The sequence below is a fragment of the Macrotis lagotis genome, chromosome 8 (genome assembly GCF_037893015.1).
Source record: "Macrotis lagotis isolate mMagLag1 chromosome 8, bilby.v1.9.chrom.fasta, whole genome shotgun sequence".
Taxonomy (NCBI): Eukaryota; Metazoa; Chordata; class Mammalia; order Peramelemorphia; family Peramelidae; genus Macrotis; species Macrotis lagotis.
The window spans coordinates 52,174,249-52,196,027 of NC_133665.1; the positions used below are offsets into that span (position 1 = coordinate 52,174,249).

Below are 21,779 nucleotides of genomic sequence, written 5' to 3' on the forward strand. Positions count from 1 at the left end.
TGGTTTTGCAGAAGAGAAATTGACCAAAATAAACCTTTGGCGCAGTTGGAAGTTGAGGAACAAGTTTAGTTATATGGGTATTCTGGAGAATCTTTTCTTGGTTTAGATATTTCTGGATAGTGAAGTAGGAGGCAGTAGAATTGCCAAACGATTTATTTCTTATCTTCTTTTTTTTCTTTTTGCAAGGCAATGGGGTTAAGTGACTTGCCCAAAGTCACAGTTAAGTAATTGTTAAGTTTCTGAGGCTAGATTTGAACTCAAGTCATCCTGACTCCAGGGCTGGTGCTCTATTCACTGTGCCACCTAGCTGCCCCCAAATGATTTATTTCTTCACCTTTCTTTCCTAAAACCCAAAGGTTTTGAATTGTTGTTCTTGATATCTTTGGCATAAGAGTGATTTAATTCTGAGTAAAAAAGTATAACTAAAACATAGTATATTCTTTTACAATCTAGTATGCCTTCTATCAATACAATGCACTTCATCTGCCAGTCCATCATAAGGGTGTATGTTTGAGAGCTAGACATGTTACAAAAAAGCAGAACATAATTCTTAGGTAAATTATCTTGGTGTTTATGTGTAGGATAGATTAGAATGGGAAGAAAAAAGCTAGTTTTAGAGGACTACTTCACTAATCTTAGAGTAGGTAGGTAAGTAGCACAGCTGATAGAGTACTAGGTAAGGAGTTGGAAAGATCATGTTCCTGAGTGCATTTGTGACTCTGGGTTAAGTCTCTAAACTGTCTGCCTCAGTTCCTTCATCTGTAAAATGAGCTGTAAAGTATCTATGCCAAGAAAACCCCAAATGGAATCTGACAAAAAGTCAGATATGAGAATAAAGAACATAGGATTAGATGAAAATGTTTTGGAGAACAACCTCAACAATAATTTTCAAATTTCTCCTTGTTTTAGCTTTAGATAGCTTCCAAATCAAGGGAGATTTTTTTTAAAAAATGACCTTGTTTTTCCATTTGTGAAGCACCAGAACAGAATTATAATCAAGAGAGCAGGGTTAGAGGAGACTTCAGAGGTCATCTAGTTCAAATCCTTGACAGTGGAATAGTGAATAGGACTAGGTCTGGAAGGAAGACCCACCGAATTTGGAATTAAACAGGTGCTCTGCCCGTCTAATCGAGGGCTATTTTACAAAATAAATGAGAATCAATGAATGAAAGGACATTGCAATTTACAAAAATTTCGCATTCCCCCCAGAGAAGGGGCAGGGAGAGCTCCAGAATCCAGGTGCCGGAGAGACTGCAGCCCGCGGACACCAACGTGGGGGCTGCAGCAGTCTCCCTCTCCTGGGCCAAGACCGCGAACTGCTCCGGAGGGATACTTTGTATCCCGATACTCTCTGAGCTGGACCTGGGACCTGGGATCATCACTTCGCGGCATCCCCCCTTCTTGGGCAGCGTAGGCCAGGTGGATCCGGAGCGGGAGTGACGAGGCCGGTGACAGCGGGGGCTCCCCACGACCCCCGGCTTCGTGGGTTTGCCGCCGTCGCGGGCGCGCTTCCCGGCCGGGCGTCCTCCCCGGCCCCTCCCGCGGCCCCGCCGTGGCTTCCACCTGTCCGAGCCCGGGACGGCAGAGAGGGCGTGGGGGCCCGCCCCTGATTGGGCCAGGGCCGAGCCACGCCCACAGCAGCGCCCCGAGAGCGAGGTCCGAAGGGGCGCGGGCTGCGCGGCGGAGCCGTTGCTAAGCGGCGCGGGGGGGGGCCGGGCGCGCGTGGGGCCCTTCTTTTTTTGCTGAAGGGCGGGGCCCGGGGCGGAAGTGACGCGTCCGGGCGGGGCCGGGGCGGGGCCTGCACCGGCTCGGGGCTGGTCGGCGCTGGGTGGCGGACTGGAGCTGGCTGAGTACAGGTGAGCCGGCGACCCCCTCTGGTCCCTCCCCGCCCCCGCCCGGGCTCTCCTTTCCCCCTCCAGCCCTCTCCCGGCTGGCCCGCGGCCCCGCTCGTCCCCCGCGCCCCTGAAGCTCCGCTCTCAGCGTTGGGGTCCCCGCGCCCCCAATGCGCCTCCGGTCCCCCCAGACCGGCTCTTTAACTTTCCGGCTCCTCCTCACCTCCCCAATTTTGGGGGGCGGGGGAGAGGGAATGGGGTGGCGAAGGAGAAAGTGAGGGTGGCGGGCTCCCCACTCCCTGCGCCCCCCTCCGCCTGCACCCTTCCAGGGCGGACCCGACCCCTTAGCCTCCCTGAACTCCGCAAGGGACTTGCCCTCATACTTTCCTGGGGCTGGGGGTCATTGTTTTTTTTTAAGTATTTCCCTGCCTTTTGCATTCTAGGTTCGTTAGAGTTCTCTGTATCTTTGCCCACTTGTGTTCTTTCCCTAAATTGGAGATAACTTCCGTAGGAAATGTTTATTCTCCTAGCCCAGCGGATTAATGGCTATTATTATAACTATTTGGCTAACGCAAAACTAGATCAACTGGTTTATATGGCATTGATTATAAGATTGATTTTAAGGTTTTGCTATTTTGGGGATTTTTGATCATGTGCCCTTTCCGAGCGTTACCTTCCCCATGGAACTGTAAGTATTTTGCTAATTTTTTAAGGCTTTTTTTATACGAGATATTTATGGGGGTTTTTAATTAAAGATTTTATTTATTTTGAGTTTCACACTTTTTCCTCCCCCCTACAGAAAGCAATTTGTCAGTCTTTACATTGTTTCCATGCTGTACATTGATCCAAATTGAATGTGATGATAGAGAAAAATCATGAGATATTTATGTTAAAAGTTTAAAAAAACTTGTAGTGAATTAAATATCTATCAACTCATCTTCTGAGAATATAGTAGAATTGGAAGTTAAAAGTATTTTGCTGATTTTGAGATGCTTATAGAGAGCAGTTTCTTCATTCTCTACTAGAATACATAAGTTTTTTAAGAATCTTCTCTTCACCTCCATGCCCTTTTCCTAATCATCAAGACAGTAATGGAGAACTTTGATTTAAAACAAGTAGGTGAAGAAGGAATTGTAGGAAAAATATGTCCTTGGGGGCGATGATCAACCTTGATGGACTGGAGCATTCCAAAAGTGCTACAATCAGGGACAATTTGGGGCTGTCTGCAATGGAGAATACCATCTGTATCCAGAGAAACAAATGTGGAGCTTGAACGAACTTTATTTTCTTCCATAAGGATATGATTTCTCTCTCATCACACATTCAATTTGGATCAATGTATACCACGGAAACAATATAAAGACTGGCAAATGGACTTCTGTGGGGAGAGGGAAGTAAGATTGGGGGAAAATTGTAAAACTCAAAATAAATAAAATCTTAAAAAATAATAATGTCCTAAAAATTGGAATAGAAGGTTTAATCCAAGCTGCTTTCTAAGTAAAGCAAGTAAACTTATTCTATGTAAAAGGGTCTCCCCTGAAACATCTTTCTTTACTACTTCCTATAGACATCTGTGACTTTTCTTTTGGGGGGTTGGGTTTTTTTGTGTGACTTTTTAATTTTACTTTAATTTTTATTTATTATTATTATTTAAATTTAATTTTAAGAAAAGGGATGAAAGTGTATACCATGTAAAAATAGTTTCAGATAGTTAAAATGGTGACTCAAAAATAAGTGATATAAGATCTTTACATATATTAAGATAACAGCACATTAAACTGAGATTATTCTATGTAATAGTCTATCATATTATTTAAGGCTTTAAACCATAAGCCTGAAATGGAGGGGAAACCCTCAGAAGTTGAAAGATGGATTTGCTCTTAATCCCTGTAGTAAAAACAATTGAAGAAGAGAAGCAATTTATTTTAAGGTGTAAAGAAAACTGAACTGAGATTCAGGAAACATGTCACAGAATTAACATAATGTATATAATCTAAAGACTTGAAGGAAAATATTAATATCATTCTTTGCATTTTAGGTACAAGTCTAGGCGTAAACTTTTAAAAATTATTTTAACATTAAATTCAAGCACTTGAACTTTAGAGAATAATGTCCAAGTTGACAAATTCGCACATTCAGACATCTCTTTCCCAAGAAAATTTGAAATTTTGAAAATCTCCAACAAGGAAGCAAACTCATGATAAAACATGAATTTGGAATCAACATTCCAGAACAAGTTACTTAAGCTTCAATTGCTACTCCCTCCTTCCCCTTACACTTGCTGTCCTCCAGGATAAAGAGAACTTCCTTGTGATCAATCTCTTAATCCTTTATGAGTTGTGAAAAGGGTATTTCCCTTAAATGGGCCTTTATACCCTATTGGGGACAAAGAAAGCCACAATCTTAATTAGACTAGAGCTACCTTTTTTTCAAAGAAAGATTTTATTTATTTTGAGTTTTACAATTTTTCCCCTAATCTTATTCCACCCCCACTCCCCACAGAAGGTAATTTGCCAGTCTTTACATTGTTTCCATGGTATACATTGGTCCAAATTGAATGTGGTGAGAGAGAAATCATATCCTTGATGAAGAAACATAAAGTAAAAGAGATAGCAAGATCAGACAATAAGATATCAGTTTTTTTTTTCTAAATTAAAGGTAATAGACTAGAGCTACTTTTTATCCTAAATTTATTTTCTTCCATAATCCAATTCCTGGAACCTTGAAGCCTCTACCTAGTCTAGAGTCTAGAAAAGATTTTAGACAAAAGAAAATATACTTTAATAGTATTTTCAGTTGAACTAAAGAAGAAGGTTTTTTAATTTGTTTTCATTATGTCTGACTATTAATGTCCCAACCTACCTGTTTTGTTGGGGGTTTTTTTTGCTATTTCATAGTTTGGTTTTGTTAAGTTATCATTATGGTGATCAGTTTAATAAACATAGGCAGAAGGTTGGGTTGAAGAGAGAAAAAGTGATTTAGGGTGTTGGTAATGGGGAAGGAAATTTGTCAGGAATAAAAAGGAGGAAAAACTTATTTTTCCTGTTTTTTGTCACATTAACTATTCACAAGACTCATAAGCTTTCCTGAATTAATACACCTCTGACATTTATTAGCTATGGCACCACTTAATGAGTCTTCGACTCAGTTTACTCATTTGTAAAATGGAATAATAGCACCTACTTCCCAGGGTTGTTTTGAAAATCAAATGAGATCATAATTGTAAAGCGCTTAGCATACTGTGTGTTGTTATCATTACTTTTAATATTAACAGCTCTTTTGCCGGTTAAAGCACCTCATAACATCCTTGTGGGGAAAAAGCAGAACAAGGAAGGAACTGAAGAGACAAGTTCATCCAGTATAGGGGTCCGAGGGCCAGAGCTGGAGACAGAAGGTAGAACTTAAACTCCCTTGGGCAAGACCTTTTCCATTTTTTTGTATTTGGACTCCCAGTGCCCAGCCCAGTGTCTTAGACTGAGGAGATGGTTAATAAATATTCGTTGAATTGAATTTACTTATTGAAATGATCATCGTAAGCAGATCAAAGAGTGGAATGGCTAGATTAAGACATTTGTACAGAAGACAATCAGCTTTAGAACCTGCTATTTTATGAGATTATTCTGTGTGTCATATTATTTAGGGCTTTAACTATAAGCCTGAAATGGAGGGGAAACCATCAGACAGTTAACCTGTACATCTCCCTTGCCTTAGGACTGGCTCCATAAAATTCTTTCAGAAAGGTATGTATTCTCAAACAGTTTCTTTGTTCTGTTCCTGTCGTTTTTTGTTCTCGAAAGTCATAGTCTTTACTCCCATTTCTCACTGTTTCACCCTGCTGGAAGTAATTGTGTGCCTTTTCTTAGAAGAGTAATCCAACTAACAGTGACATTTGGCAGGGTAAGACTTAGTAGCTGATTGAAATCTAATATCCAAGATGATGTCAAGACCTTACTTAAGCCCTACTTAGATAATTAATAATTACTTTTAAAGTCAGCCTATTTGGAGCCATAACTGCTAGGTGACCTTTTTATCCATTAACAAAGTGCTTTTGCTAACTAGGAAACAAGATATTATTGTTAATCTGTAACCATAGGATTTCCCTGAAGACTTTCTCCATTAAAAAGACCATTGCACTTCCTCCAAACAGCTGTCACCTGTTTTTTATTTCTGTATTGGCACTTCTTTTCTTCTTTGCGTAAGTGAGGCTTGATTTGAAAAGACACTTGATGTTTCTTTTGAGAGAAAGTGAAAAAATGGGTAGATGCTTTGCTCACTGGCAGGTTCCATGTAGAAAGAGTGCTAGCGGGGGCAGCTAGGTGACGTAGTAGAAAAGCACCGGCCTTGGAGTCAGGAGTACCTGGGTTCAAATCTGGTCTCAGACACTTAATAATTATCTAGCTGTGTGGCCTTGGGCAAGCCACTTAACCCCATTTGCCTTGCAAAAACCTAAAAAAAAAAAAGAAAGAGTGCTAGCCTTCAAGTCAAAGGGCCACAACTCTGAATACTACACCATCTTGTGACCTTGAGCAAGTCACTAAACTCCCCTGGGTCTGTTTCCTCGTCTGTAAAATGAGAGTTGAACTGCAAGAATGGTCCCTGAGGGTCCTTACATGTCTAGAATTGCTGACCCTATGAAAGGGGTGACAGCCCCATAAATAGCAAGTCATCAAACTTATTAAAAAAAAAAAGCTAAAAAATGCAAAGAAATGAGAAGCAAAGGATTTTAGACTTGGGTTTGGGAACTTCTTACATTGGTTTCCTACCTCAAATATTTACTTAGGTGATTTAGAAAGTCAGTCAGTCCCTTGGAGATTTGGTTTCTATATCTGCAAACTTTATGAGACAAGTAGTACTTTCTTAATACTGTTACTGTGAGAATCAAAAGAGATAATATAAAGTGTTTTTTGAACCTCTTAAAACAAACTCCTTAGAAGAGCTAATATACTCTCTGGATTTTCATAATATTGCTCTATCTCTCTTGGATCTCCTATAATGGATCCTCATTCATGTTAAAACCCCCAAGGTTCTGTCCTGGATTTTTTTTCTCTCTAGATTCTTTCATTTGGTGACCTTATTAGTTCCCATGGACTTAATTAGCAACTCTGTGCAAATAACTCCTAGATTTATTTATCAAATTATAGTCTCCTAAATTCCAATCACAAATGAGCCTATTGGACAATGCCAACTAAATGTCCCAGAGTATCTCACAATTTACATATCCAAAGCATACCTCATCTTTCTTTTCAAACCTATCTTTTTTTCTGAACTTATTTCTGACAAATGTATCATTATCCCTCTAGTCACCAAGGTTTAGGATCTGTTTATTTTTGACTTCTCATTCTCTCCCAATATATACATCCAAATATCAAATTTTTGCTAATTTGACTTTGCCTTCAGAAACATCACATCTTTCTCCTTTTCTCCTTACATGGCTGCCATCCCTAGTTATATTTTATTTCAATAGCCTTCTACTTGACCCTATCCCCACCTTCAAGATACCTTAGTTTCAGTTATTTTATGTGACCTTTTCTATTATCACTTGACTCAAGTTCCTGTTGCCTGCCTTCTTCCTTCTTCTCCTTTCGCCCCCTTGTATTTAGTATAGCTTATATGTGTACATGTTGTCTTCCCTAAAAAATGTAAGATACTTGAGGGCAGGGACTATTTCATCTTTGTATTCCCAGAATCTATCACAGTGTTGCTTAATCATAGCAGTTGCTTAATAAATGACAGCTGTTGTTTATTTTAAGAGGACATCTTTAGGGCTCAATCATCTCATCACAGATCTTTTTTCTTTCTTTTTATTTTTTAACTCAGGCTGTTGTTTTTAATTTAAGAGAGGAAAAATATGAATAGTAATAACGGACTTTTGTAATAAGCCAGAACATAGCTTTAGTTCATTTTAGGAAATTCAGGGGCATCTAGGTGGTGCAGTGAGTAGAGCACTGGCCATGGAGTCAGGAGGACCTGAGTTCAAATCCAACCTTAGACACTTAATAATTAGCTAGCTGTGTGACCTTGGGCTAGTCACTTATCCCCATTGCCTTGCAAAAAAATTTAAAAAATAAATTCATTATTTCTCTTCCCTCTGTATTCATACTCCTCACCTAGCAAAGAAAAGGGGACAGAACTCAATGAATTTCAACTTGATTGGTTTATTGATGGCTGAAAAACAACTAAAAATTGGCATAAAGTGTACTGTTGTCATGAAACTGTCTTTAAAGAATGCTTTAACAAATTTATAATTAAGGAATTATTTTAGAATGATTTGACAGAACAAGTCTATAAATATAATTTTATCTAAATTGTTTTTAGAACAGTTTTACAGTTTTTAAAACCAGAAATGGCTATACTCCTTTTTTTAAAAAATCTTAATACTTGATGCCCTGGTAAAGGAGCTATCTTAAGAGTTATTTCAACCAACTTTGAGTGAACTCTCATTATGAAAACCATAATTCCCATCATTAAGAGACCTCAGTATGATCCTAAAGATAAAGTATTTCTTTATATTGGGAGTCTTCCATAATTGGTCTTTCTGTAGCTTTCCAGCCTTATTGCTTACACTAGACAAACTGGAGGTTTTCATTGTTCTATTCATGAATCCCTAGATTTCTGCCAAATCTTGAGGATTTGGACTAGATGAGCTAAAAGATTCCTTCTCAATATGAACTTTTCTTCTGTGATTGCTTTTAATCCCTAACAGTCATGCCTAAGAATATTATAAAGTTCTGAATCTGGAATCAAAGAATTTGAGTTAAAATTCTCACCCTGCCTCAGTTCACCCTGTAAAACTGATAAAAGAAATCTAGTAGTCATTTGAATAGCAATGATGATTAAATCCATGGGAGCTAATGACTTTACCAAGTGAATCTAAAGAAAGAAGATCTAGGACAGAGACTTTGGGTACACCTACAATTAGATGGTGTACTATGGATGATGATCAATCAAAGAAAAACTAAGAGCAGTAGTATGAAAACCCAGAGAGGAGAAGTTATTCCAGTGGATTCACAAATCCTTTATCTTATCCCATCAGCTCCCCACAACAACCTTATGAGGAATACACCAAGTCTCAGGATAAGTGACCTTTTGTGACCTTGAACAAATCATTCTAACATTCTGTATCTGTAAAATGAAAGGATTGCTTTAGAGAATCTCATTATTAGATATTCTCTAAGTATTTTTCCAACCCTAAATCTGATTCTGTGAAAGTGTCAACTCCTCTGACTGTATCCCATGCTTAGCAGTCACTCTCTTCACTTCAGTTTTTTAGGATTCCTTGTTTCCTCTTATGTTCTAGTTCAGTTCAAGTGCCACCTTCTTAACAGGAAACCTTTCCTAATCCTCTCTCCAGCTTCTAGAACCCTTCTCTTAACCCCTAAACTTTCATATATTATATATGTGTCAGTTTTTTAAATGGCTGTTATTTGCCAGAACTGTGCTAAATGCAAAGAAAATAGAGAAAAGCTAATCAAACATAGGTCCTGCCTACAAGGAGCTTACATTCTAATGATGGAGACTATACGCAGAATAAATGGAAGGTAAGTTTACTAATGCCTGGGGAACCAGGAAAGGCTTGTTATAGAAGGTGACTTTTGAACTGTCTTGAAAGGAAACCTAGATGTTTACATATTTTTTCTCCTCTAGAATGTTAGATCCATGAGGACAGGAAGTATTTCATTTTGGTTTTCTATTTCCAGCAACCAATGTTTCTTGGCACATAATGGTACACGCAAACTTGATTGACTTGTATGGGTATTTCTATCCCCTACTCTACTGTAAGGTCCTTGAGAGCAGGGACTATGTCATTTCTTTTTCATCTCTGTATTTTCCTAGCCCACAATAGAATGTTATGCACAAAGTAAACAGTATTTCTTTCATTAGATGGACTTTGGCTTACATTTAGCTTCTCTTTGCTTTTTAGCTATTCATAAACTTAATTTCTTTCCATTCTTTTCTTTTCCCACTCCCATCTTCCCAAATTCCTTTAAATATGTATAGTAGCCCTCCAACTTTTCTTTTTATTCTTAGTATTTTGGTAATCATTATTAATTATGCAATTAATTATAAACCAAAAGCAATTACAAGTTTTATCTCTCAATTTCACTCTGCTGTACATATTTGCCTGCCATAAAAAGAAAAGAAAAGGGAGTATTTAGAGTAAAAAAACAGGCTAAATGGGTTCTGAATCCATGTCATGTCCTATGTGGCATTATTGGGTTTTGCAGGTTGGTTACCTTGTAATGTCCTTTGAAATGTTAATCTTCTCTGAGGACTGCTAAAATATTAATAGAGTTTCTTGTTAGAAGTAGAAATTGAATTTAGTATGGGAGTAGTAGTTCCTGGGAGTAGGGAGAATAAAAAGAAAACATCAAATTTTTAAATAACTAAGAATAACTGAAAGTTGTTATTACCTTTTTAGAGGGGAAAAATTCCCCAAATATTTGTGTCTTCATAGCTGCATATCAACTATAAGCATAGCATTGTACTGGGGTCCTGGGAAGATACAAAGTTAAACCAGAAATAAAATACAATTCTTCCACTCAAGAGCTTTAATGTTAGGGGGGGCGCAGAAATGCCTGGGGAAATCAATCAGCCCTTTTTAGGCATTTGCTTTTATGTGTCTGGCATTGTGTTTGGTGATGGAGATAGACAAAAATGAAACAGTTTGGTTTTTTCTCTAGAGAATGTTAAAAAGTTAAACTTATCAACTTACTGGTTTTAAAAATGAAGAACCAGTGCATGTGACCACTGAGGCAGTGTTATACCATTTTTTAGCTTTTTTGGGCTACATACAGATTTCAGTACCCATTAATGAACAGAATGCACCCCACCAAAAGCATAACAACAAATAGTAGCCCCCACTCCGCCCTTGAAGGGGTTCCAGGGCCACTGCGGCCTGCAGGTTGCTCCACTTTAGGAATAAGGACTACAACTTATGCTTTTCTTGAGAGAACTCCCATCAGGAAGCTACTCCTGCCAGTGTAAGCAGCCTACACCTTCTTTGCCCTCTGGGTAGTTAGAGTGTGGATCGGTAAGTGAACAAAACAAGTAATCTGTGTCTGAGATAGTACTTGAGGCCAGGCCAGCACCCTTATTCATTTTAAAGCATTACTTATAAAATTAAATTTCTGTATCAGTGAAGGCGACTGTGAGAGCAAAGGGAAAAAAGGGAGATGTTGATCACATGGGAAGGGAGGCAAAAGAAGAAAGGCTAGAAATCTAACACATTGTTAGGAGGGGGAAGTGTCTACATGATCTGAAGTTTTAGTAAATTTTTTTATCCTTTTTGGGTTACAAACAAGTATACACCCAAATTTTCCTTTAAATAAGTTTAACCACCATTGAGTTTAACTGCTATTTTGCAGCTCTTCAGGTGTGCTTTATCCTTAGTTCCATGTAGTGCCCTAAATGGAATGACTGTAGTAAGCCATTTATAAAGGATAGTCTCTGCTTTGCTCAAGAATCACTAACTTGTCTAGGATACTTTCTCAGGCCTGATCAAAGTTGAAATCTCCCTGTTAGGTAGAGCTATTAGTATTCCTGTCCAAATAAGAAATGATTTGAGGAAAGAGCCAAAATCCAAAGGATTCTTTGTAAAGTGTAAAGGTATTTCAGGCAAAAAAATGTTTTAAGAATGACAGTTGTGGGAGGTGACAGTGACCATTCAAAAAATTTGGATAAAGTAATTCTATAAAAAGAGATGGCTTATATCCCCAGAGTGCCCTGGAGTTGGGGGGCATGGTGGCATGTCACTTTGAAGGGAACTAGGATTTATGAACCACTGCAGGGAAGAATTATGACCCCTTTGAAAGAAAAAGTGTTTAGGGGCAGCTAGGTGGTACAGTGGATAAAGCACCAGCCCTGGATTCAGGAGTACCTGGGTTCAAATCCGGTCTCAGACACTTAATAATTACCTAGCTGTGTGGCCTTGGGCAATCCACTTTAACCATGTTTGCCTTGCAAAAACCTAAAACAAAAAACAAAAAAAAACTAGGTAGAACATGTAAAATTCCATCTGATAAGATTTTTCCCTTAGTACATGTTTCTTTAATAAATTTAATAAAAACCTTCATTTGAATTTTTTTCCCCAAAAATTAGAACTTCATTGGGAATATTCGGAAAATGTTAAGCTTGTATAGTACAGAGAACTAGAAACCATGTTTTGTAACTGGTTGATCTTGATTGACTTGATATTTACCAAAATTAATGACCGTTATAGCTTCATTTTTTTAAAAAAATATTTTTTTCCGCAATTACATGCAAAAACATGCTACAGCATTCACTTTTAAGCCTTGAGTTCCAAATTCTCTCCCTTCCACTCCCCCTCATTGAGAATGGTTATTTGATATAGGTCAAAAATGTGTAGTCCTGAAAAATTTTGCCACACTAGTTATGTAGTAAAAATAAACCATCACCCCCAAAACAGCAACCTCAAGAAAAATAACATTTTTAAGAAGTTTTTTTTAACAAAATAAAGTAGATATAAAAATGACTAAAAGCACCCTACTGTCTGTCACCTGTAGATAGACTTGGAAAGAAATAATGTTAGGGATCTATTTACACTAAAAACAGTAAGTGAACCATCGAGAGTTCATGATAAATATAAGAGAAAATATCCAAATAATTAGATAATAAAACTCTGAATTTAGAGCTGATGTATTGAGCACCATAGTTTGATCATAGCAGGCTCTTAATATTTATGCCTCCTATAACAATATAGGTAAATGGTCAATTCCTCATCACTAGAAGAGTTTAAATATAGTGTATTTCCCCCATATATACGATGCTTTTAGAAAAAAAAATGTATTACATAAAGTTATTGAACTCAAGTTTTTTTTAAGAAAGATTTTATTTATTTTGAATTTTACAATTTTTGCCCCAATCCTGCTTCCCTCCCTCCACTCCTCACGGAAAGCAACCTGTTAGTCTTTACATTGTTTCCTTGGTGTACATTGATCTAAGTTGAATGTGATGAGAGAGAAATCATATCCATAAGTAAGAAAAATAAAGTATAAGAGATAGCAAAATTACATAAAAAGATAACAATTTTTTAAAATTAAAGGTAATAGTGTTTGGTCTTTAATCAAACTCTACAATTCTTTCTCTGGATACAGATGCTATTCTCCATCTCAGATACCCCAAAATTGTGCCTGATTGTTGCACTGATGGAATGAGCAAGTCCATTGAGGTTAATCATCACCGCCATGTTGCTGTTAGGGTGTACAGTGTTCTTCTGGTTCTACTCATCTCGTTCAGTATCAGTTCATGCAAATCCTTTCCTGAATTCCCATCCCTCCTGGTTACCAATAGCACAATAGTGTTCCATCACATACATATGCCACAGTTTATTAAGCCATTTCTCCAACTGATGGACATTGACTTAATTTCCAATTCTTTGCCATCACAAACAGGGCCACTATGAATATTTTTGTACAAGTGATGTTTTTATCCTTTTTCATAATCTCTTCAGGGTATAGTCCCAGCAGTGGTATTGCTGGATCAAAGGGTATGTGTTGAAATGTAGGTCTATGCCTAGTTTTTGCCATACTATTTTCTAGTTTTTCCAACAATTTTGTCAAATAGTGAGTTTTTATCCCAGAAGCTAATGTCTTCAGATTTGTCAAACACATGACTGTAGTTCATTTACTACTGTTTATTTTGAACTTATCCTCATCCACTGATCGATTACTGCGGCTTTATACTATGGTTTTAGATCTGATAGAGTTAGGCCACTTTCTTTTACATTTTTTTCATCAGTTTCCTTGCTGTTCTTGACCATTTGTTGCTCTAGATAAATTTTGTTACTATTTTTTCTGGCTTGGTAAAATAGTTATTTGGGAGTTTAAATGGCATAGCACTGAATAAGTAATTTAATTTGTGTAGAATTGTAATTTTTATTATATTAGTTCCACCTAACGAAGAGCAAGTGACATTTTTCTAGTTATTTAGAGCTGACTTTATTAGGGTGAGAAGTGCTTTATAATTGTATTCATACAGTTTCTGGATTTGTCTTGGTAAGTAGATTCCCAGGTATTTAATGTTGTCTATAGTGACTTTAAATGGAATTTCTCTTGCTCTTGGGCTTTGTTGTTCATATATAGCAAATGCTGATGATTAGAGCAGCAATAGTAGATTCTAATGAATAATCTTCAGCCACTAGAAGATGGCAGAGGCCTCAATCTTCCTCATCCCAACAGGAGGCCTGGAGCCCAGAATCCATTCCACTCCTACTGGAGGGATGGGCCTCCCTAGACATCCAGGTGCTGAGGGAAGCCAGGAAGAGATTCTGAATCATCTACCGAGTTATAGCCATCTGTCTACACAGGACAGGTATGCAGTGAAACTGGATAGAGTGTGGGGAAATGATGCTGTCCTTGGAAAACTTGTACTGGTCTATCCAGCACAATGAGAAAAGGCAGGCTGAGCCCATCCTCTGTCTATTTCATGAGGGCTTAGAAAATGTCCTGCTCTTCACACATGGGAGGTATGAAGACATGGAGCATGAAGCCCCTAAATTTGATCCCTCCAGTCTATCTAGCTTCAGGGACATGCTGTTGGAACCTTTTACCAGCTTGGACTCCTCCTTGGCAAGGTTACGTTCTACCTGTGTTGATTCCTTGGAATGGAATAACGCCCAAGAGCCACTTCAGGCAATCCCATGGACCCCTAACCCTTTTATATATGTCCCAAGGCAAATGACTAATAAGAACATCCTCCACAGTACACCACAAGTGATCCCATGTACTGCAAGGCCTCTTGTCAGTTTATCAAATTGCCTCCCCCCCCCCAGGAATTTAATCAGCCAGTTAATTAAAGAGCTATAGTAACTTGGAAAAGGGATAATCTGAATTCTGGAAAACCATGGCCAATCCCCAGAGAACCCTGGGGGGGTGGGACTTGTCACCTTAAGGGAGCAGGGACTTCTCAACCACTGCAGGGAGGATTTCTGAAAGCTCTTGTAATATTAAGATTCACTGAACTTCTGACATTTATGGTACAAAATATCCATTAGAACATATGTGTAGAGCTTATATAAATAACTTTTTTCTTTGTTTATATGTTACAGTTGTTCAATTGTGGCATAGAAAGCACAAATTTTCTAAAAATGTTTATTTTTCCATGTTTAAATAATTAGTGATAGTATCTGACTTTTTCAGAGACACAGATTTAGAAGTATTCTCTCTTAAGAAGATAAAGAAGGGGGTGGAGCCAAGATGAGGACAAGAGAGGATCCTCTCTTAGGTACTTTCTCCTAAAACTTACAAAATAAGGACTCTAACTACATTTTTGAGAGACAGAACACAGAGAGGGACCCAGTGAGGCAGTTCTCCTACTTAAGGTAGCCTGGAAAAGATCAGAAAGGCTCTGCTCCCCGGGATCGGAGCAGCAGCCCGCCAGAGGGGTGGCCCACCAGAGCGAAAGAACTTCAGCCTCCTGGAGGCAGCCCCAGGGCACTGGGAGCCACAGGTCACAGCAGCAGGGGAGTCTCCTGACTTATGCCCCAGGGAGCACCAGGCACAACTTGGAGGAACAGCGGGGGACCTCTGCCAGAGAGAGCACGTGAAGCCCAGCCCTCAGGGCACACAGCAAGCAGCCCAGATCCAGAAACAGGAAGCAGAATCTGGTAAGCAGGAGCCCCCAGGGCATGAACATGCTGAGCCTAGAGAGGGAGCAGAGAGAGACTGCTGATCTCTGTCCTCTGTCCCTGGAACAGGACTCTGGGGTTCTGACCACATTCAGATCCTGATCGCAGTCTAGCCCCCCCCCCCATAGAACAGCAGGGCCCCCCCCCCCACCTCAGCCCCATGGCAGAGTGGGGCGTTTATGGTCATCCACAGACCAGTAGGGAAGATAGAGCCTCACACACTGAGATCCTTGTGGGAGTGTCCCAAAAGCTCAGGAAGCACCCCAAAACCAGGCTCAGCCTGGGAAAATGAGTAAGCAGAGAAAAAAGAGGAACACCATTGAGAAATATTTTGCCTGTGAGCCCAAGAATGATCAAAACACTCAGTCTGAAGATGAGGAAGCACAAACTCCTACATCTAAAGACTCCAAGGAAAAAAGAGAAATTGGGCTCAGGCTATGACAGAGCTCAAAAAAGACTGAAAATCAAATGTGGGTGTGGCTAGGTGGCATAGTACAGTAGTACTTAAATCACCATAGTACATAAAGCACAGGCCCTGGAGTTAGGAGTACCTGGGTTCAAATCCTGTCTTAGACACTTAATAATTACCTAGCTGTGTGGCCTTGGGCAAGCCACTTAACCCCGTTTGCCTTGCAAAAGAAAAGAAAGAAAGAAAAAAGAAAATCAAATGAGGGAGTTAGAAGAAAAACTGGGAAAAGAAATGAAAGAGATGCAGGAAAAACATGAAAATGAAGTCAGCAGCTTAGTCAAGGAAATCCAAAAAAAATGCTGAAGAAAATAGCATGCTAAAAACCAGCTTAGGTGAAATGGATAAAACAATTCAAAAAGTTTTTGAGGAGAATTCTTTAAAAAGCAGAATTGGCCACATGGAAAAAGAGATAAGAAAGCTCTCTGAGAAAAACAAATCCTTCAGACAAAGAATAGAACTCAGGGAAATTGCTGAATTTAAAAGAAATCAGGACTCAATACTTCAAAACCAAAAGAATGAAAAATTAGAAGAAAATGTGAAACATCTCATTGAAAAAAACAACTGATATGGAAAACAAATTTAGGAAAGATAATTTAAAAATTATTGGAATACCTGAAAGTCATGATCAGGAAAAGAGCCTTGACATCATTTTCAAAGAATTACTACAGGAAAATTGCCCTGATATTCTAGAAGCAGAGGGCAAAATAGAAATGGAGAGAATCCACTGATCCCCCTGAGAAAGAGATCCCAAAAAACCAACCCCTAGGAATATTATAGCCAAGTTCCGGAACTCCCAAGTCAGAGAAAATATTACAAGCAGCCAGAAGGTCACAGTTCAAATATCGTGGAGCTGCAGTCAGGATCACACAGGACTTAGCAGCAACTACATTGGAAGCTTGTAGGGCTTGAAATATAATATACCAGAAGGCAAAAGAGTTTGAAATACAACCGAGAATCAGCTACCCAGCAAGGCTGAATGTCCTCTTCCAGGGAAAAAGATGGACTTTCAATGAACCAGGGGAATTTCATATGTTCCTATTGGAATGGCCAGAGCTGAACAGAAGGTTTAATCTTCAAATACAGGACTCAGGTGAAGCATAGAGATTGGAGGAGAAGGGGAAAATATGAGGGACTTAATAATGATGAACTACATGTATTCCTGTATAGAAAAATGACACTGATAATACTCATATGAACCTTCTCAGTTAATAGAGGAGGTAGAAGGAGCTTTTATATTTGAAGCACAGGAGAAAGCTGAATTTGAAGATAAAATATGGTATAAAAATGGAGTCAATAAAAACAAGGGAAATGTAATGGGAGAAAGAAAGAGAAGAGGGGGGGAATAGGCCAATTATATATAATAAGATTTTTCTTTATTACAATGAGCTATTGCAATGATATGGAAGGGGGGAAGACAAGGGGGAATGAGGGAATCTTCTCTCTCATCAGAGGTGGTTAGGAGAGGAAACAACATATATACTCAATGGGGTATAGGCATCTGGAGTAATAAAGAGGGGGACAGGGGGAAGGGTGGGGTGTGAGTGATGGAGGAGAGGATGGACCATGGGGGAAGAGTGGTCAGATATAACGCATTTTCTTTTTTACTTCTTGCAAGGGGCTGGGATTGGATGGCCTGTCCAGGACCGTAGGGGCAGGTGGATGCTGTGCCTAAGGGGTGGTAGGGGGCCTTGGGGCCTCTTGGCCCCAGGACCAGGGATCTGTCTGCTGTGCCACTCAGCTACCCTACAGCAGAGTCAGAGTGAAAGGAGAGAGAAAATATAGTACATGGTAGTGGAGAAATATGAAAGGAGGGAGTTGTGATCAGCAGTGGCAATGGTGGAAAAATATGGAAGTAACTTTTGCGATTGACTTACCATAAAGAATGTGATCAGAATGCAACAGAGTTTGAGGTGTTGGAACAAAGACTGAGCTATGTGTTTTATTATTATTATTTGGGGGGGGTGCAGGGCAAATGGGGCTGGGTGGCCTACCTGGGGCCACATAGCAGGGTGATTGTTGGGTGTCCGAGGCCAGATTTGGACCCGCGTGCTCCTGGCTCAAGGGCCAATGCTCTGTCAGCCACCCAGCCACCCCTACTATTATTTTTATTTTATTTTATTTTGGGTCTTTCTTTTTCTTTTTTTTTTTGGTTTTTTGCAGGGTAGTGGGGTTGGGGTGGCTTGCATGTCACGCACCTGGCTGATTGTTGGGTGTATGGGACCAGATGTGGGCTGGGATGCTCCTGGCTCCAGGGCTGGTGCTTGGTCCATTGCACCACCTGGCCATACCTACAATTATTACTATTATTTTTTTAATTTTAATTTTTTTCTCTTCCCTTTATTGCTCTAGCAAGTCTATATTTTTTGGTGGGAGGGGGTATTTTGTTTACTCTTAAACAAGAATATTTTATTAATGTATTAAAAAATTATTTGTACAAAATGAGAATAAATATTAAAAAAAAGGTAAAGAAGCCACACAAAAGTGTACTGAATGGATGTTTGTGAGGAAATTACATTTTTTATTTAGTTAAGTATTTCTAAATTATACATAATTGAGAGTATAATTAGTGATATTATCTGATAGTATCCAATACATTTTTTAACATTAATTTTTTTTTAAATTTTGAGTTCCAAATTTCCTTCTTCTGCTCCTCCCCCACCCCTTGAGAATGCCAGTAATATACATATAAAGTCATATAAAATATATTTCCATATTAGCCGTGTTACAAAAGAAAATACACAAAAAAGTTTAAAAACAAGGATACTTTAGCTTGCACTCAGAGGTCATTGGTTCTTTCTCTGGAGGTGCAATAGCACTTTTCATTGTAGGTCCTTTGGAATTATCCTGTATCATTGCCTTGATAAGATAACTATGTCACAGTTGATCATCCTTATAGTATTGCTATTATTGAGTACAGTGTTCTGGTTCTGTTTACTTTTTATCAGTTCATATAAGTTTTTCCAGACTTTTCTGAAATCATCTTATGCCATTTCTTATAACACAAGAGCAGTTCGTTATTGTTCAATTACTATGTGACTTATTCATATACTATATCAACTTGTTCTCCAATTGATGGGGATCCCCTCAATTTCCAATTCTTTGCCCCACAAAAAAAAACTGCTATAAATATTTTTGTACATGTAGGTCATTTCCCATTTTCTTTCATCTCTTTGGGATAGAAAACTAATAGTCTGAACCACTTTTTGAACTGATAAGCTATGTTATCGATAATAATACCCTAGAAGAGTATATATTTTTGGTCAGGCATAATATCATCATTTGTTGAATGCCTGTAATACTTTGTGTTTTCCAGAGTATAAATGTTGGCGCAGTGCTCAGTATATAACCTAGATAAAACAAAGAGGAAAAAATGGAGGTGATGACATAAGACAGTGATACCTTGAGTTGATCAGTGTTACCTTCATTTATTAAACCGGATTCTTTTTCTTTCTACTCTTTGCATTCCCTCCCTTTATTTTCCAGAGAGATGACTTTGCAAGAAAAAGAAATTGGTAAACAGATCATTTCTCCTTAATGGGAATAGAATCCATTAATTTTAAGTTCCCTAACCTAAGAGAATGTTACCATTATCTTGTTCAAATGGAACCCCGGGTAATCATTTTTTGGAAAAGTAGGGGAAAATTTGGAGTTATGCTAAAAAATTGACTAAAAATGACTCAGAGATTCCTTTGCTACATTTATACTCCAAGAAGATCAAAGACATTCTCTCTCTCTCTCTCTCTCTCTCTCTCTCTCTCTCTCTCTCTCTCTCTCTCTCACACACACACACACACACACACACACACACACACACACACACACACAAAAACACAAACTATCTATACCAGTATTTTTGGTAACAACTTTGCTAGGTTGAGGAATGGTTAAACAAATTTTGGTAGGTGAATACAATGGAATAGTACTGTACCATAAGAAACTATTAATTGACAAATATGGGAAAACTATTGCTTAAAGCTAGGAGGGACCTCAGAGACCTGGTCCACCCGAGGATCAAGGAAATCAGTCAAGTATAATAACTAACATTTATATAGTATTCTAAAGTTTGCAAAATACATATATTATCTCCTTGGGGTATTAGCTACAGAAAAGAAGGAAATGTGTCAGGTTTGGTCAAGAATCAGCAAGCTTTTTTCTTCTGATTTTGTTCCTTGAACATGAAGATGCTTTTGCTTTGATTTTTACCATTCAACTTAATCTTTATTGATAATTAGTAATCTTATAAATACAGATATCAAGAGATTCCTTATGAAAAATCAAACTAAACTTTAAGGAGGAATTTCTGATGGATATTTTTAAAATAGCACAACCAATATAATTTGATAATTCTTTGTAAACATTTGAAATGAAAAGCCTTAAAGTATTATGTATTAATTTGTGAAGAGTGCCTTGTATGTTCAGCCTTAAAAGTTTTCATGTCAGCGTGACCTCATCAGGTAAAATCAAATCTTTATTGAAAATTAACTTTTGATATTTTCTACAAATATTTTCACGTAGCTTTATAAGTGATGCCACTGTGGAATACCTACATCTCTCCAAAAATGACAAAAGGGAAGTGACTACCATAGGTGGTTTCAAAAACCAACTATTTTTGAAATAGTGAAGGCCACATATCAAGTGGCTTTTAGCTATTATTTCAATTGATTTTCAAGTTATATAGGGCATGATACCTTCTTTGCTGAGTATCTGAAAAACTGATTTCTAACTGAGCAACTTTGGATTATCTCCTCCTCTATTCCCAGTACCTTGAAAATCTCTCTCATGCTTATTATTTGTAGGTTTTGTGACTGTATGGGTCAGACCTCTGCAATCTCTTCAACCTTCTCAATTCAGTAAACTAGAAATCCCCCTCATAACTGTGTATAGTAAGAACTTTTTTTATATAAATAGTTGTTGATGATTGTTCATTTATAACCTATATCAGATTATTTGATATCATGGGTAGGGGGAAAGGCAGGGTGGGAGGTAGAAAAATGTGAAACTCAAAAGCTTACAAAAAGATGAATGTTGAAAACTATTTGCAAGTAATTGGAAAAAATAAAATAACATCCAATAAATGAATGAATGGTTCTTAAATTAATGGCAGCTTTTGACTGAGTGCTAAACAGGACCTTTGTGTGTTATACAATTAGTCAAGTATTTATTAAGTACCTACTATTTTATAAGTTACATATCTAGTTTTATTTGTTATTGGGGTTTTTTAGGACATCTTTGGACACAACTTCACTAGTAGTCTATTTCTGTTTAATGTTCCATTAGTGTCTATATGGTATGCTCATAGTATTCTCCATTTGTTTATCAAATGTCTTATCAAATGTTTCTGAGACTGAAATTTTCCTATTTAAGGCTTTTAGTAACTTATCAAACAGTGATTTATTTTTTAAAAGCATTGGTTTTGGGGGAGCGGCTAGGTGGCACAGTGGATAAAGCACCGGTCCTGGAGTCAGGAGTACCTGGGTTCAAATCTGGTCTCAGACACTTACCTAGCTGTGTGGCCTTGGGCAAGCCATTTAACCCCACTGCCTAGCAAAAAAAAAAAAAAAAAAAAAAAACCTAAAAAAAACCCACTGGTTTTTCTTTTGGCAGTTAATCTCCAGTTCTTTCATCATTAGGTTAATATTATTCAGATGAAACACTTTTACATCATTATCTTTTTAATATTTTTATTACTTAATTTCACTCACATAGTTAAGGTAAAAACCTTCAACCTTTATTCTTTATTGCTTCACTCAGAGTAGGTCATTTGATTTTTACCAGTGAATCTTCAGACTGGTTGTCAGTTTAGGCAATTTTTTTTCTTTTTAGTTTTTGCAAG

The 21,779-nt window shown here is 38.2% G+C and overlaps 1 protein-coding gene across 9 annotated transcripts in view; it reads left to right on the forward strand.

Moving 5' to 3' along the window:
• Positions 1-1,777: 1,777 nt before the first annotated feature.
• FAM234A (family with sequence similarity 234 member A) overlaps positions 1,778-21,779 on the forward strand; it is a 55,752-nt gene continuing 35,750 nt past the window's right edge. For 3 of the 9 annotated variants that reach the window (XM_074197021.1, XM_074197020.1, XM_074197019.1), the window contains exons 1-2: positions 5,139-5,226; positions 5,473-5,572. The gene's annotated coding sequence lies outside the window, so the exon portion shown is untranslated. Of the gene's footprint in view, positions 1,857-5,106; positions 5,227-5,472; positions 5,573-21,779 lie in introns of those variants that run through there. The other 6 variants (XM_074197027.1, XM_074197022.1, XM_074197028.1 and 3 more) reach the window with 6 other exon arrangements.